This window comes from Vanessa atalanta, chromosome 10 (assembly GCF_905147765.1).
Source record: "Vanessa atalanta chromosome 10, ilVanAtal1.2, whole genome shotgun sequence".
NCBI classification, from domain to species: Eukaryota; Metazoa; Arthropoda; class Insecta; order Lepidoptera; family Nymphalidae; genus Vanessa; species Vanessa atalanta.
Window position 1 is genome coordinate 1,786,052 of NC_061880.1, and position 18,584 is coordinate 1,804,635.

General features: G+C 31.1%; 1 protein-coding gene across 5 annotated transcripts in view; it reads right to left on the minus strand.

Annotated features, from left to right (window-relative positions):
- Positions 1-18,584, minus strand: part of LOC125066654 — a 92,058-nt gene that overhangs the window by 21,478 nt on the left and 51,996 nt on the right. The window contains exon 1 of one of the 5 annotated variants that reach the window (XM_047674850.1): positions 10,363-10,654. The exons of the other annotated variants lie outside the window; for them this stretch is intronic. The gene's annotated coding sequence lies outside the window, so the exon portion shown is untranslated. Of the gene's footprint in view, positions 1-10,362; positions 10,655-18,584 lie in introns of those variants that run through there. 5 annotated transcript variants of the gene reach the window in all.

The following is an 18,584-nucleotide window of genomic DNA, read 5'->3' on the forward strand; positions in this document are numbered from 1 at the left end:
TCGGCTTCGCTCGCGTTTTCGGAGTTGGTCGTCAGGTTTTAGGCCTAAAAAGTAAATATTCTAGTTTGCTTCATAACAAATTACATTAAAATTCGGTTCAATGGTTTGGCCGTGAAATAACAATATACAGACAGACAGAGTTAACTTCGCATTTATAATATAAGTATAGATCCATCCATCTTGCTGACAGCTTTAAAAAAATATATCTTGAAGTAAGATGCATATATTGGACACAAGTCCGCCACGTGTATATCTATCTAATCAGCTGTGGTGAAGCTAAGTGTATAAGCTCTATCTCTTCGATGGAGCGGAAATGAGGCCTTTGCCTCACAGTGTGTTAACGGGATACTACTTCTGAGTTGTTTAATTAATACTAGTGTGTCCGCGATTGAAATTCAATTATAATCATCATTGAAATTTTAAAGAAAACGTGCATTTGCATTGCATTTGAACTATATTTTTTAAACTCTTTATTTTTTATTTTTTTATTGTGAGACCTGTCAATATGTGACAGACGAAAACAATACAAAAATGTAATGAGACATGTTGTCTTTGGGTATTTAAACATATTAAAATTTATTTGAATAATACTCAGTACGATAACGTAAAAATGTTTAAATTAATTATTAATAATTTTAAAATTTTACAAGGTGTTCGTTCATTTTATATTTCTAAAAACTATCAGCGATTTAATGTTATAAATATAAAACTTTAAAATATTCAGATCAAGGTCTGAGACAGGTCTTTAATTTATTGACTTTGGTCACCTAAAAAAACAAATATAATTATATATATATTTTTTAGCTAAATAAAATTCGTAATCAATGTCGCGAGGTAATTTGTTGTTTTTTTGTTTTTATTAAAACCGTAATGTATCGCGTGCAATCTATTATTCCAAATTCGAATGTTTTTTTTTACTGTCTGTCTGTTTGTTACGCTTTCACTGTTGAACCACTAAACAGAATTTGATGAAACTTAGTACAAAGCAAGCTCGAACCCCCAAGGAATGAAATAATATGCAATAATATACTAGTATATAATTAATTTGCGGCTTGATGCTAAGGGCCAATATAAATACTTTTGGTAATCTGAATAAAAACATTAAACATATATATGTCGGTTATTTTATATAACATAAGCCTTTTAATTTAAATATTGGTGGTAGGTATAAGTAATGTTAGAACTAATAAGTTGATTATTTTTTGGAAATGGTTTACATAGTATTAAAAATAATTTAAATCAGTACACAGACTAAGCAGGTAATACATTCATTTTTTGCTCAAAACGAGGGTCATATACAAATCTTTGTGAGAGCTTTCACAATTAGTACTTTTATAGATTTCAATTGCCGCGCTCGCGCCGCCATCTTGGAAATATCGTATTTAAAAATAACTTCTCAACTATATTAATAATTTCGGCCTAATTTAACGACGTAATGGCTAAAGTAATAAATTAAACTAGTTAAAATGTCTTTTTTTATGGTATTGGTTGGTGGACGAGCATATGGGCCACCTGATGTTAAGTGGTCACCACCGCCCATAGACAAAGGCGCTGTAAGAAATATTAACCATTCCTTACATCACCTATGCGCCACCAAACTTGGGAACTAAGATGTTATGTCCCTTGTGCCTGTGATTACACTGGCTCACTCACCCTTCTAACCGGAACACAACAATATAGAGTACTGTTATTTGGCGGTAGAATATCTGATGAGTGGGTGGTACCTACCCAGACAGTATCTATAATAATTTTTTTTGTCAACTGCCAAATGGACTAGAATATATAAACTGGCCATTCGAACATTGAATTTCTTGACTAAAATTACAATCACTGTAACAATTATTATTTAGTGACAAATTTGAAATTTCTCAAAGATTAAAGAAACAGATGTTATGGTTACATAATAACTTGTGGTTTTGTATCTGTGCTCCTCTAGGGATATTTTGGATTAAAAAGTAGTCTATGATTCTCTCCGGATCGAAACACTATACATATGTGTTGTTTCGTTGCTTCCTAAAAGAATAACAGACCAAGACCTTTTTGCATTTATGATATTGGTCGGAAAATATATTTATGTAATTTTTGTCTGAACCGTTGTAAATTTATACTAACAAATTAATTCTCCACCAAGCTTTACAGTAAAAACTTTTGGAGTTGAATTTAAGCAACCAACGAATGCGTTATTTAACCAAGTCATGCATTTAGTGACATCATGGTGTAAAAACTTGAGGTAAACAAGGTCGGCGCACTTTTTAGTATCCATAATCTGTTCAGGTAGAACTCGAAACGATATTTAATATTTATGTTTCGTAGATTTTATCGTGTCTCCTGCGTGATTGCGAGCCCTGGTAAATACGTATATATTGTGTTGGGTAGCAATGGATTAAAGCCGTATCAAAATTTAGAGGAGTTTAACTTTGTTGATGAGCCATTTTTAGGAGTAGCGCTCTCTGGGAATTCACATTTAAAAATCAGTCTTAATTTATTTTTTATAAGTTATATAATATCCTTCTAAAAGTTAAACTGCATAAATATCTGATTGGTCCTGCGACCTCTCCGGTTGAGTCATATTACCCCATTGGACTATTAGTGATAGATTAGTGCACAAGTTAGCGCAAACACTACAATGTTCTACGCCGTTGGTTATTTCCGATAACAATAAAAGTCGCCGCTGTCAGAAATTCTGAAGGATTTTTTTGGTTTCTAGGAATGTTTTTTTCTGTTGAATGTTTATATATATATATAAACATTCGTATTTTAACATATTTTTCTTCGTGTTTTTAAGCTATTGTCAAATGTTTTGTTCAATAAATTGTTTTTTTTATTTACATTAGTTTGAATTGATGAAGAAATTATTTTTAGATTCTATTTGAGAACGGTATGCGGATATGATTTTGCTATTATTTAAACTATATATTATACTAGATTATATGTATATTTTTATTTGACTATATTATCTACATTTTTAAAGACGTATCACTTTGAATGTTACCCACATCAGATAATAATTTTAAGTGCTTAGTGATAAGTTTATGGTGTAACTTTTTCAATTAATAAAATAAATAAATCAATAATTCAAATAAAATATTATACTAGATTATAGGTATGTGTGTATTAGTGTGTTTGTTGTGGTATTATAGCTCCTAAACGGAAAGACCAATTTGATTTAGTTTTTTTTTAAATATAATTGGTAGGCGTACTGTTAAGTGGACCACACGGCGATAAGTGGTCACCTCTGTCCATAGACACTGACGTAGTAAGAAATTTTAACCTCTTTTCATTGACAATGCGCCGCCAGACTGTCCCTTCAAACCGGAACATAGCAATACGATGAGTTTTGTTTGAAAGGTGACCTTTCGAAAGTTCTAAGACTTCTAAGCTATGTTTAGTAAATGAACCATTATTATTAGTTCCCGTTTCACTTGACGAGATGTACTGTATCGGTAACGTGATTTCGATGCATGATTAAGAAAACATTAGCCTTCACGAAACAAGAGGGTATCACTAATAAAATCATTCCAATTAATTTTCATCCGACAACACAAATATATCATCAAGATATTTCTGAAAAGAAGAATAACTGGTTTTGATGTAAAGCAATCGTTGACTATGATATAAAATCTAGCCAGATCGCGTTACAAAGAGTCGTGAGACGATAACGGCAACTAAAAACTGGTTGTTACGACCTATTTGGTTACGATTCACATGCGCCCGTGCAGCGACTCGTCGATCTGACGCTTGTTTGATTATTAGCTTGTTTCAATATTTATTGATCATAATAATGCCACTTTACATAATTAAAATGAGTGTTGCCATAACAATAAATTGTTGTAATTGATAACATAAAATTATAATATTTTAATTTAAATAAACTTTAACAATTACTTTTGAATATCAAAACTTAAACTACATTTTAACTTAACATTAAATGTAAAGTTAAAAAACCAATTAATTTCTTGCATTTTTCTTAATATAATATATTTTGAGTGAGGAGACTATGTTTAAGTGATTGATGAAGTGAAGTGATTGATTTTAATAATAAAGAAAATAAAAGTTCAATTTAATGGCCACTATGATTTTGTTATTTAATAAAATTGAAAACTAATGAGAAAAACAGTATTTTTGAATTTATCATTAAAACATTACTATTTAAATTAGGAACGTAACTTACATTGTCATATCCAAAACAGTTCTTAAAAAGCATAATTAATCACTGCTCGATATTAATCACACATAACATTTTTTTTTATATAACAATCGGCTTACAACAATGATAAGCTGGCTGAAAGAATTTCGACCAAGGAGTTTTATTTAAAATTTCTTTAATTAAAAACACAGTAGGTATGCACGTGAAGAATTGTCCTCGATAATGATAAACATATTACCGTTCTATCGGTGATTTCTAAGCATGAATCACTGTTACTTCACAATATATTTCTTTGAAAATGACACGTTGTTCTGTACTAAGCTATTATGATTTAATCGTGATTAGATTCATGTCTTGGCGTTATTACAGAGATCACATATTATCATTCTGCAGTTCCATTCTTATTGTTTTTTTTTTTTTCTTAATTAAGGTATTGATCCTTACTGTAAGGTCAAGAAGATAGGCTTACACGTTAAATCGTAAAAAAAGTGGCGTGTAATATTATATAATGTATTAATTGTTATGTATACATGTTTAAATTATATTTTTATTTAAACTTATGCACGCAATGGTGTGTTAGATGTAAATCTTTTGGCTGTAAAAATAACGGTCTTTTTTATTTTTTATTTATGACATGATAAAATGACTGCACGTCTATTGTAACTATTTAAAAAAATAATTTAACAATGATTCTGAGGTTGGAATAAATATAACGTTCTAAATCGATTTCACGTTTATTAAATCCGTCACAATAACAAAACATTTATAAATATTAAATATATAATATTATAAAATCGTAAATAAGCATTTTAATAATTCCCGAAGTGTAGTTGCAAATTGATTCCATATTTTAGCTTAGGAGTTTTTTGGCCCGGTGTAAAAAGAAGCATTATCAATATACATATTTTTTTTATTCATATTTTGAAGTGCTTTATTAAAAGTAGGTGTTTTTAAGATTACAAATGAATATAATATAAAATTGTTATACAAAGTCAATACATATTAGAAAAATCACATATAAAAAAATATGGCGTTGATGTTGATATTAATGACTCAAAATCAGAAATATGTATTCCGATATTAATTTGATTAGATTTAATCATTACAAACAAATATTACTAATAATATCATTTTATCAAATATACGACGACAGTCAATGATATGGTGAATTGTTATCAGTTATGATACATTAAATAAATAAATAAATACTAAATCTTTTACTTTTAATATTTATTTAAACATATTAAAATACCCGTATATCAGCTTACCGTTTTTAAAAGAACTACATAATGATATGATATCGTTTTCGAGCCAAGAGGATCCAGATTATGAACGAAGAAATTAAATCATTTTAAATATTTAAAAAAAAAACCACAAACATAACGTCCATAAATATATATTTTTAAACAACGAATTGACAACCCTATTTTCCTTATTAGTATTTCCCAATCACATAGTTCCAGTTAGAGTTGGCAGCCCTATGCACACACCCAAATTGCAGAGTATCTATTTATAAATACCTACATTTAGACTATTATTAGATAAAAGTTATTGACCCCATCCAACACCGAACTACTAAATCAACAGTATTGAGTTTTACGTGGCATTATGTTACGTTGCATTTCGTATTTACGTTTCGTTTTAATGACAGTAATGTCTATAAATGTCTGAAGTCCGTTTGAGTTTATAAATATCGTTAAATTAAACGTAAGTATTGTGAGGAATGGGGATTAAATATGCACAGTTTCCCTCGTATCTCCGTGGCTTTATCTTTTTTTAATTCATAGGCAGATCACAGACTAGCAATTGGCTATTAAAATTCCATGGATAGAACTTCCTCTGTCCAAAGTATAAATAAACTTTTATGTTTACACTTTTCTCAGTGCTAATAAAATAAAAAATAACTGTATTTGTTCCAAAAACAAAAAAAAAGTACAATTATCGATGGCCCAAAGAATATCACGTGGCTTATTTGCAGGTATTATATATTACATTTAAAACCGATGCCTAATTTTTACGCGAATCTAACTTTAAAATAATACGAATTCAATCATGAACGGTGTTTCATAAAATAGACGTAGAAGTCTATAATATCGTGGAATAGATGGACAATTTTTTATATAAATAAAGTTTAAATTACGTAAGCGAAGCGGGTGGTCTACAGCCAGTGTAACCATTCTTGGCTGATATTTATGGTTCTCGGAGACGGATAACATCGACAACGTCTGCCTAACTAGACAGTTAATTGGATGACTTTAACGGAAGCACGTTCGGTATTTAGTTACGGCTATTATGAATAGCACCTGATCTTAACTATAGGAATGACCATGCTCGTTCAAAGCTCGTTTATTTTTTACGCCACTACGACGAAGGCAATAAGAGGGTTAAGTTTTTAGCATATATACATTATATACATATGTATGTTCATTTGGTCCCGAACACATTTAAACTATCTAATTTGACAAATAAGAGATCAAACCAAAATTCATAATTTAACACATGAAATATTGCTAAAGGGCTTGTTAAGTTTGGTCTCCGGTTGAGTATATGACGTCACACTAAATTCAACATGGCGGCGTTCAGATTGTCATCTATCTATAAGGTATGTGACGTTACAATAATAGTAAATATAAAATGTATCTAAATTATGATAAATTGAATAACATGGTAGATAAAATCTTTGGATATTTTACCTTTGGAATATTTTCTTGATTCGTGTCTTTAAGGTCTTGATTATATAATTATTTTCTACTCAGGCTTTAGTTACAAAACTTATTTTTTGAAAATTGTTACATACAGCTCCTGCAGCGAACCACTTAACTACCATTTGTCCGTCTGCGTGCAAGTTCCACTTTTTTTTACGATTCTTGCAAGTTGCAACTTAATGCGACGAACTTGAACTTTGTTTTAAATAATAAATCAACTGAAGTGTGTCCGAGCACGTAGAAGACAATGATTTTGTCCCGTCAATAGGGCCTTGTTAAATCGGACAATAGGGCTTCGGACAATGCATGGGAATATATAAATGAAATATGTGTACAGTATGTCCAAAACGTTTCGACTAAACGAAAACCTAATTTGCCCAAAAAAAAAACTTTCGTGGTCGCCCGCGGCTTTGCTCGCATTTATGTTTGTTAGGTATTGGAGTTCAAGGTTGCTTGTAACCGAATTTCACCAAATGCCGTTCAGTGATGAACAGAGTAACTTTCTCATTTATAATAGAAGTAAAGATAAAGGTATTAAAATAGTTTATGTCTAAATTAGATAAGGAAGGGACCATCTTTTCACACTGCGACCATTCATCTGTCACCGCTCTTTGATGAATTTCTTCCATATGTTACAGTTCCCAGCAAGATAAAAATATATTAAGGGTTAATTTATCGTTGTTCAAGTGTTAAGTTCACACATTGTTTTTCTTTAATGGTTTTTAGTACTGTTTAAGCGTTTTTGTTTATTTATTGTAATTGTTTACGATAACGACGTGGAAGTGTTATTTATTGAGAATAGTTATTTATAATGTTTGTTAAATCATCTACATCTATTTAACTATGTAAAATTATTATTTGTAGTTTGTATGTAACCTCTTATCTCGGAAATTAACGTTCCTTTTTTGATGGATTGGTTTCGTTTTCTTTGATTTTTTTTTACTTCAACACGAAGCAACTAGAAAATAGGTATACGAATTTAAAAAAGGTAAATATATACTCTTAAATCAATTAGAAACACAAACATTTTTACTAGACTTAATAAATTATGCTAAAAAGTAGGTACAACTTACCGCCCCAAAAAAAAGAAAAAAAAAACAAAAAAAATCTTACTAAGTAACAAAGTGACTGGAGTTATTCCAGATTTTATAATCAAAATGTTATGTAAAAGAAAAATTAATTAAAAGTATTTTAATAAAATTATTTTTTTCAAGCCCTGTCCGAATCGTTAATTTTCTCGATCATAATTCCAAGACGAAAAATATTGTTATATTTGTTTTAAATTATTTAAAAATAAAACTGGCTATCACGATAAATAAACAGTTTAATTGATCGAAACGAACCAACAGTTCGCTGTTATCAAACAGTACAAGTGTCTGTCGATGTCGTAATATGTATATTAATTTTGTTACATTACGAAGCTGTTTGTGCGGAACAAGTAAATAAAAGCCAATAAAATCAAAAAGACAATTGATGATATTTCCTTTACAGCGATAAATTTTGATTGATGTTAAATTTAAAAAAAAGCGCTTCGTGCGTTGTCGAAGTAAGCGAAATGTTTGACGTTGGAAAGCAATGAAGTCGTTATGATGTAAAATGATAAATTAAATAAAATTTAACCATTTTAACTTTTTAAGTTATGTTTGAATTAGTTGCGATTACATAAAAGTTTATAAACTATTTGTATATATTACCTAGTTCTAAATTTAAAAAAGGGCGCGAAAATTATAATTGATTTTCAGATTATATAACGATGTAATTCGTTAAAATATCGTAAATTAAATTGACCTTTTTACTCACAATGTTTTAGGTGACAAATAAGAAAGGAGGTATACAACAAAAGTTATTTACTTACGATTTGATTTAAAAAAAAAAAAACTACAGTTAAAACTACTTAGGAGTATTACGTCCAAGATAGAGTTTTAGTTTGTTTTTAGTTTGTGCTTAAAATAACACATAAATCAGCCCTCTCGACGTCCACAGTTTGGGATTGGGGATGGCTTAAAGAATGTTATTTAGGAATTATATTTCTATATTTCTTTAGGAATATGTTTTTTTTTTTTAAATTTAAATAATGTAATAGATGCAAATTTACTTGAACAATCAGATGAATCTACTACGTGACTCACGAACATATTTCTTACAGAGATGATTTCATTACGATTACATTATTCATTTATTCAAGATCTATTGGACTCTCGTTATTACAAATACGTAATAAAATTTATATGATATGTTTCAGTGGATATCATAACTTTTTCTATCTGTTAATGAAAGTATTGTTTCATCTGTAACGGCCGTTTCGAATTCTAATGTTTGTAAACATTTGTTTATAAAATGTAATTATATTTTTAATGTCGTGATGGCCCAGTGGCGAGAACACGTGTATCTTAGCAAAAGTAATTTTCATATAACTCATTATATTTATATCTAGAGCCTATCCCAATCAAAGTAGGAATAAAGATAAACGTACCTTGTTCAACAAAGATTTACCTATTTCATGCGGTTTGTTAATAGCTCAGTTATATTGTGCACTACTAAGAGTTTTTGATTAATATATCTTGATTCATAATATAACACTATTATACTTAACTACTTATATACTACTTCCATAGTTCCGATAAAAGGTTTGTCCAAATACAAGACGCTATTTTTTCGCAAATTCATAATGATAATCATAGATTAAACAAGCTCTCGACCAATGATATCGCATCAATTCACTGTAAAATGTTGTTTATTTGGATTTTGTGCTTTTGTGGTCGGAATAGACTACAGTTCCTCTCCTGATCGGCGGAAGTAAGCATCGTTAGGATGCATATGTCAGACGAAAATTTACCACAAGCGTATCAATTAACACTTATTGGAGCAGCATGGTGGAATAATCTCCAAACCGTCTCCAAAAAGGGGTGAGTAGTCCTTTACCATGCGGAGGGACATTTTCTTGCTACTAAATAGTTGTATGAAATTTATATTCAAACTTTGCGAAAGTAAAAATTAACTCCGTAGTGTAGGTACTTCGGTCAAGATTATGTCAAAATAAAATCAGATAAGTTTTTTATATCTGTGATATATGGGAGCAAATAGATCAAGATACCGTGATAGAATGCCTTTAGATAATGATATACGTAAGATATTGTGAACAAAAACGATTTACGTGATGCTCTAAGACAATTGTCAACAAAATTTCTTTATTCGTTTTCATTCAATGCATTCTACAACCAATACATATATTATTTAAGTTAAAATCTAATAAAAATAATAATAAACGGCGTTCGTAAATAACTAAAGTTACTGTATCAATAAAATTTATTACATTTATTTCAATTAAAATACCTCTGTGTCTATAAATCAAAGATTGATATCTTTAGCATTAGCAACGATTAATTTAAATATTAATTTTAAGTCAGTTTTGTGTGTAATACTTTTCAAGCTTTACAATTTGTATAGTGTGCCATTATTCTAAGTGTTCGCGTTATGGTTTGAAATATCAAATTAGATTTTAATATTCACCTTATTGCTGTTCGCATTCCTGACACATCCTTATAATAATAAGAAGCTCCGAATGAATATTTAAAAACTTTCAGTCCAGTGAAAGTACCCTCGGCGTTTCTTCGAGTTACGCACACAAAACACAACACTGCACTTATATACACGGGTTCACCAGAACACAGTTCGTTTCGGCTTGTGACGTCACTGGTTACAATTTCTCATTAATCGGTTAATTGTCGAGTACAATGGTGATCGTCACGAGACCGATGGTTTTATCACTGACGCGCGAGTACGAACATCCGACTCGTTACGATGCGCATACGCAAGTGAGTGGCGACTGGCGGTGCGGAGCCGGAGCAGCTGAGACAAAATAATACCAGTCACGAGCAAGAGTCCCTTTCAGGAGTTATTTATTTCTCTAAAAACAAATAACAGCTCACACTTTAATTAAGCAAGCATCTTTTGCTTATTAATGTAAATATACTTATTATGTTAAGTATTTCTCGATAAATATTATAAGTGGAACCGGAACACTTATTAATGATAAATATGCCAAGACTTAAGATAAATTTAGTTGTAAAATATGCGTAATCAAAATGTTAAGATTTCCTGCATGGAGCAATTTTTTAATTTCGTTTCATATATTTTTTTAATTCAAATTTGTGAAACGCTTTATTACAATAAAAATGGGAATCCTTAAATTGTAATATGTAGCAACATTTGATGTGCGGGCGCAACGCGGCGTCGCGCCCGTCGGAATGCAATCTCCCTTGCTCTGTCGAACACGCATATGTTTTCTCCGCTTCCATCTCGCTCCCTCACACTTATGAATGACTGAGGTTATGTTATGGAGTTGTTCTCAATACTCATGGATTTATTTGTCTGTTTTTGCTCGGTCAAAGGTTCACCGTTTACTTGGGGATATTGCAAGGGAGCGATAAATTGTTTTCAAAGTTTACCTCTAAAAGTATTGTTTTAATAAAAATAAAAATTACTATCTTTGTTCCGGACTTATTATTGTTATGCCTAAAATTATTATCCAATAATATTAATTTTAAAGTCAACATAATACTAAACATATTAAATACTATAAAAATGATGTTTGTTTTATGTTAAATAAATTTATAATAAAGTTTGTTTAAGACGTAACACACAAATATATTAAAATATCTTAGCGACAACATTGATCCATTTTTTGCTTAGAAAATCTTTATAGTATCAACAAGGAGGATGCTGTGTTCTACTTTTATTATTTTGAAACTGGAATTGACAACAACGTTCATTTAAATAAGCGCGGTTTTTATGTGGTGAGCAGTGAGCACAAAGAATATCATAAAAAGTATCTTATTAAAGAAGCAATTTTATTGGATTGGTAGGAATTAAATTAAATTCTATTTCTCTCATTGCTCTGGAATAAATATAATACATATGATTCTTCTGATTGTGGAACTTTTAAATTAAGGTGTACCTACTAGGTATTGTAATAAGGGTAAATATTTATATATGTAGGTAGGTAGTTTAAAGTTTACAGTTATGGGATTTTTTTCAATCCGATTACTTTATCAGTCCAGTGTGTCTCAAAATAGGGCCGCCCGTCTCTGCTTCCATAGAACCAGTGTCAGACCATTAGGTCTCTTCCCATCTTAACGACTAATCCCAGAAGGCTCAGTCGAAGACATTCGAATCAGCAAGAGCCCTTTTTATATCACTAACAGAACTCGTCAGACAAATCGTGTAAAAAAAAATTTGTTCAGTGGAAGAACAGCGCCGTTCCAAGCCATGATGTAGCGAGTTCTTTATCCACGAAGTTAAGGTTATTTCATGCGATTCGTGCTCTGTATTTTATAATCAAAATATGATTATATAATTATTCGAATGTACCTTTCCTGTTTTCTATTTTAAAACGTTCCAGTGGCAAGGCAAAAGAATAACGCTAATCCTTCTTAGCCTAAACTCATAACATAATAATGAGAACAAACGTTAGAATATCGCTTTAGGCGGACATTTTTATCTTCAATAGTAATTACCTTCGTATTGGGCCGTTTGCTGAATGAGATAGCATCTTAAACAGAAGTCACGTTCTTCTTACCGTTATATTGCTACACGAGGAGTTTGCACAAGAAATGCTGTTTTAATCTTATATCGTTATTGTTTTGTTTGAACGTCATTTTATAACGAAATAGTTGAAAGAAATTATTAAGTAACTTTCAAAAGTTATTTGACAGTTATATCGTTTAAAATATAGATAACTAAATATTAGGGCTACCACGAATTTTTTCTAGTTTGAATTTTTGGTAAGTCTGGAAAAAAGTCTAAATGTTAATAGTCTTTTAATTAATTACGTAAATAAATATTATGTACTTTTTAATCAAAATCTTTGGTATATTTTTTTCGGCCTCTTTTCGGGCCTTGTCTGGTCGCCAAAAAGCAAAACTTCAGAGTTATTACAAGCACATGTTTTTCCGTGGTTAGCAATGTATAGACATAACATTGCACATGCGAAGGTCACCGCTTTAAATATACCATAGGCAAATACGGTTATAATTTTTAAAGTATATTAAATAAATTTTTAGTATCATATTGTGGAAACAATACAAAAAATGACATACCAATAAAATATAAAAAATTATATAATTAGATACAGGACATCAAATTTATCGTTACCCATAATGCATGGTGTTTAAATGGTAACATATTAAAACGATGTTCGTATTCGTAATTCCGACGAGTCATATATTATTCCGTTTCAGACGTCATCGATGTTAATCTCACACGTTGAAGACAACTGGAGGAAGTTGCGAGGCATTGCTTAACAGATGTGTACGAACAATGCCCTGACGGTCTCTTAGGGGATATGGACTCTGCAATCGTTTTTGGTTTACGAAAAACAATTAGTTCGACTAACAAAAACATTATTCATCTGACGACTAAGTACTGTGAGATGATAATTTATAATTCGATTTCACTAACGGTTTTTTATCGAGATACCGGCGACGTGATGACGGACAAACTACTTCCCGATACATGTCGGGCATTCCTTGACAAAATAACCTGAATCGTAGCGGAAATGTTAATAATAATTATGATTATAAATGTCTAGACTGTTACGAACAAGAAAAAGTTTATTACTTTATGAATTAATTCGAGTAACGTTATAAATAAAGTAAGTGCATTAATCGTGTTAATATATATATCTATTTAGACTACGATAAGTATATTTTATAAGAAATGTATTTTAAATAAATATTATATTAGAACAACTGCTTAAAAAAATACTTTATACTACATAGGAAAGGATTCCTTTAAATCGATTTTGTACAATTAATTCTTTTAAAAAGTATGTAGGTACATATGTATGTATTTGTATTACAGTAAGTTTTTTTAAAATCATACACTTCCGGTTGAAGAGACCGCACTCGTTTAATTGACTCAATGAAAGACATTCATTTATGTTGAGACAGTTGCTAAATAAAAATAATTTTTATAACTAAATTAATTGCATAAAAACTTTCATTGGTGTTGAATCATTTCTCATTATTTTTTGTAATAAATGAAAATGTTAGACATTAAAAAGTAATAGTTTATTTAAGATATGAACTACTATATAAATACAATTTAATAAAAATCAACATTAAAAATATACTTTATTCAAGTAGGTACCAAAAGTTTGTCCAAAATGTAATATTTTTAACCTTAGAATATATTATAACAGATAAAGTTAATAAAAGTTTTTAAAGAAATATATATAGTTAGTTAATAATCAAAAAGTTACTTAATAAAAAAATAATAATATCTAAAACACATTTAAATTCAGACAAAATAAACAGTAGTATCAATGAGAATGTGAAAAGTGTACCACATAAACTGCAATAGTAAAACATTCATCAAAATATGAAGTCATGTTTAAAAAAAAAAGTCTCGTTTCAAGTCATAACAGGCAACGGGCTTCGGACACGATTCGCCAAACATGCTCACTCACACCGGGGGCGTGTCGGGTTTCACTGAATATTTGTACAGCTTTCAACGAAACAGCATAAAATCTGACACCGTCGTTCGTAACAGAGCGTAACCGATTTGTTTACATTGAATAAATCTGCGAATGGTAATGAATACTGTTATATTATTTATATGTACTGGGCACAACTCAATACAAAGAGCGGTTAATTCATCACCCTAACGAACTCGCTCGCCAACTCACCATGAACCGATATGATGGTGAGACGACGAAACGTCATCATATTTTAGAGTTAGAAGACCGGCAGTAGCTCTGAACAACAGATGTAGTGCCTCCAATAAGAAGCCACTCCGCATGACAGCATCACAGAACAGATTTGCTTTACTTGAACTTTAGGGCTGATTGCAAATAAAAAGGAAACTTGGCTGAAGCCCGTCTGGGTATCATATTCTACCGCAAAGCGTCAATACTTAGTGTAATTACTGTGGTATTTACAAGCACAAGGTATATAACATTTTTAGTATCTAAACTATGTTTATGATCTAAATATATATACACATTGATCTTCATTCTGAATCTTTTAAAACTTATAGCTTAAACAATGAGAAACCGAACAGAGCCGAAATTAATGAGCCCAATGTATAGAAAGTAACCTTTAACAAGTACTTTTGAGTCACTGTTTCGGAATGTAGATTCAACCGAGAAAGAACTCGCCAGAAAGTCACCAGAGGGACTGACAGACTGTTACTTTATTATACTGTTACATGTAGTAGGTTCAGATTGTTGTACTGGTGTAGTCGATATTTAGACATTTAAATTTAATCCTATAACACGACGATTCAGAAATGCTTTTGGAATAAAGTATATTTTGATTTTTAACAAACAATTTTTAAACTCATATCATCAGAACACTGCATCTAAGAGTAAGAGTTAGACGACGAATGAAACGAACTATTGGTCCAGAAAACCTTAATTACTATTTTGAATGACGATATATTTATAATAATAACTTAAGACAATTATAGCGCGATTTAAAAAACTATTAACGCCATCTATTAACAACAAAATAAATTAAAAGTTTTTTTTTATCAAATTTGACCAAGGAGACCAACAAAATTTCCGAAAATAAATTGGTTTTATCACAAAAATAAATAGTACATAACCCGCTTTACATACTTTCTACATACATAAGAGTTTACGTTAAAATTATAACACTAAGCAGTGAAATAACATTCAATTTTTCTTATATGCGATGTGAAAACGTCGTCAATTATTTTTAATGGCATATTCAGCTATATTGTTTCGCAGGCGAGGCGCGCTGCTAAAGTTATATCAATTAACATGGCGCGCAGGGTTACAAAGTAATTTGTCTCACTGCGGGTTCCCTTCGGTTCCTATAAATTAAACAATTGACGGACGTGAATGACCTTTCCATTGCTAGTACTCAGAATTACGTCTGCACTGTTATTTGATGGAGATTACATTTATTGACTATAAGTTTACTTGCATGATTACTTATGATATTATCTTCATAGTCAGGGGTTAGTGAACTCGTTTAACGATATAAAATATCGATTAAAGTTTTCGTAGACGTATAAAAAGCCTGTCTGTTTTATTAGATATGTCGTGACGTCACCGCAAGAAATTCGATCATCTGATATGTCAAAACCAGTTAGCAGTGAGCTTTCGTAAGCTTTAATAGCAAAAAAATGATCGAAAAAATGAGATGAAACTTCAAAACACAAGTTGTGTCTATTGGTGAATTTCACGCGGACATAGTCGTTTTTAACAAAAAAGTTTTCTGTATTAAAACTGAGGAGCTCTTATATTTTATTACAAGATGTTATTCAATTATTTGTAAGTGTAATATCAAAACGGAGAAAGACCTACTATTCAAAACACCTCCTTAACTTGGTAATATTTTTGATCACTGGTAACGGTTAGCGTCGCTATTTCGTTATGTACAATTATGTGCCAAGCCAAATAAATTACTGGATAAGTTACGAAAGGATCGACACGTTCAAAATGGTTTGTCTTTGAAAAGGTCGAAATCTACTATTCAATGAACCTTAACATCCTTTATGTTCTTTCCGAAATATGCCTCGTAAAATAATACAAATTAGAAATGTATGCACTTACATCAATGACCGTTAACAAAATTTAGTAAGTAGGTACATAAAATATAACTTCTTTCTTGGTGGTAGGGCTTTGTGCAAGCCCGTCTGGGTAGGTACCAACCACTCATCAGGTATTCTACCGCCAAACAGCAGTACTCAGTATTGTTGTGTTCCGGTTTGAAGGGTGAGTGAGCCAGTGTAACTACAGGCACAAGGGACGTAACATCTTAGTTCCCAAGGTTGGTGGCGCATTGGTGATGTAAGGAATGGTTTATATTTCTTACAACGCCATTGTCTATGGGCGCTGGTGACCACTTACCATCAGGTGGCCCATATGCTCGTCCGCCTACCGATATCATAAAAAAAAACTCCAAATTTTGCTTGAAATCATACTAAAGACTCTCTATCTAACTTCAAAATCGAAATAAATACATATTTGTTTTATTGGCTCTTCGAGTACAACAAAAAACTTCTCCTAAAGATCCTTCCCATTTTTGTTACCTATACGTTTATCAGTAGGATTTAAAGTTTACCACGAACTCCGGTTTAAAATAGCAATAAATTATTTTTATTCAATTATCGTCGAAAACATTAATGTCGGTAAAATATTTTCTCGAAACCAACAAAATATGCTACGTGATCATTCTTTTCAATGCCACGCGATTGTGCTGACCCGTTTTCTTTTCTTTTCTTTAAACAATACTTTAGGCTTAGGTACAATTGTATATATACCTATATATATTAAATTGTTTTCTTTCACCCAGTTCAAATTTTCGTGGTGACTGGGCTCCTACTGATCAGAAATTCAGACACGCCAAGCAGCTTAGTATTGTTATTTCTGTTTGAATGGTTAGTGAGCCAGTGTAACAAAATGCACAAAGGACAGCTTAGTTCCCAAGGAATGGTTAATATTTCTTACGGCGTCAATGTCTGTGGTCGATGGTGGCACTTACCATCTGGAAGCCCATTGGACGTCCACCTACATAATAATAAAAAAAAAAGTTTATGCGTCTCTGGGACTAAGGGTGTTGCTTATAATAAAGCTATTTATCTATTAAAGCGAGCAAATTTACTTTTGAATCAAGTAAGTAATTTCTATTTTTGAACATATCAGAAAAAAAAATGGAGTCATAAATAAAACAAATGTATTTATTTCCATTAGGAATGCGAGAGATCGAACGCCGAGTTTTTCAAAGCAATTTTGAGAATTAGTGCCATTACATTATATTGGTTAACTAGGTCGTGTTAAATGGTAACCGTTAAACCACTGTTAGCTGCGGTTCTAATGTAGCTTTTATCATAACCGCCTCGTAAATCTAGTTCTCAATGTACCGATTTTTGTTTGTGTATAGTCTTTTTATCAGGTGGTGTGTATTAATTTATTAGAATTGTATGGAAGATGTACCGTTGACTTGCTTATTATGTTGCAGCTAAATGAGACGTACAATTTAATTTATCTTTTGTAGTACATTTTTTTAATTAACTATTAGTTTTTTTAAGTCGTAAATCAGTGGCGGACTAACAGTGGGCGGAAGGGGCGGCTCGCCCCGGGCCTCCAATCTCGGGGAGCCCAAAAATTCATCCACAAATCCTAAACAAGATTTTAAAAATGTGCTTAGTACCTACATAATTCCATCAAGATCAATCATTCAGCTTTGCCGCCCCGGGCCTCTGACGGGCTTAGTCCACCACTGTCGTAAATATATGTAATTGTTTCGAGATTATATGTTTCGTTTATTTTTTTTTGGAGTTCTTGTAGCGATACAATTTATAGTTTGGAATTGTGATTGTCAAAAACGAATGTATGATTATTGTAATTGTATGAAAAATCATTAAAATTATAAGCTTGTATAATATTAATTGATAATTAATTATTACGTAATTTTTTTATGATACATAATATGGATAAAAAGTGTATTGATACAGTGCTATTGTAAAAATTTCACATTTTGTGTTTTTCATGCTATAATACCAAGCGGATTCGAAAAAAATGCACAAAGATATATACCATGTCAGCAGAGAGTAGCTACATAATAAATAAATGATATTTAACTAAATGTTGCCATTACAAAAAACTACTACTACACAAACCACTCAAACGAAAAAGTTAACACGAAACGTTTTTACCAAAAAAACGTTAAAGAAGGCTATTTGGTTGTCTCTTTTGCACG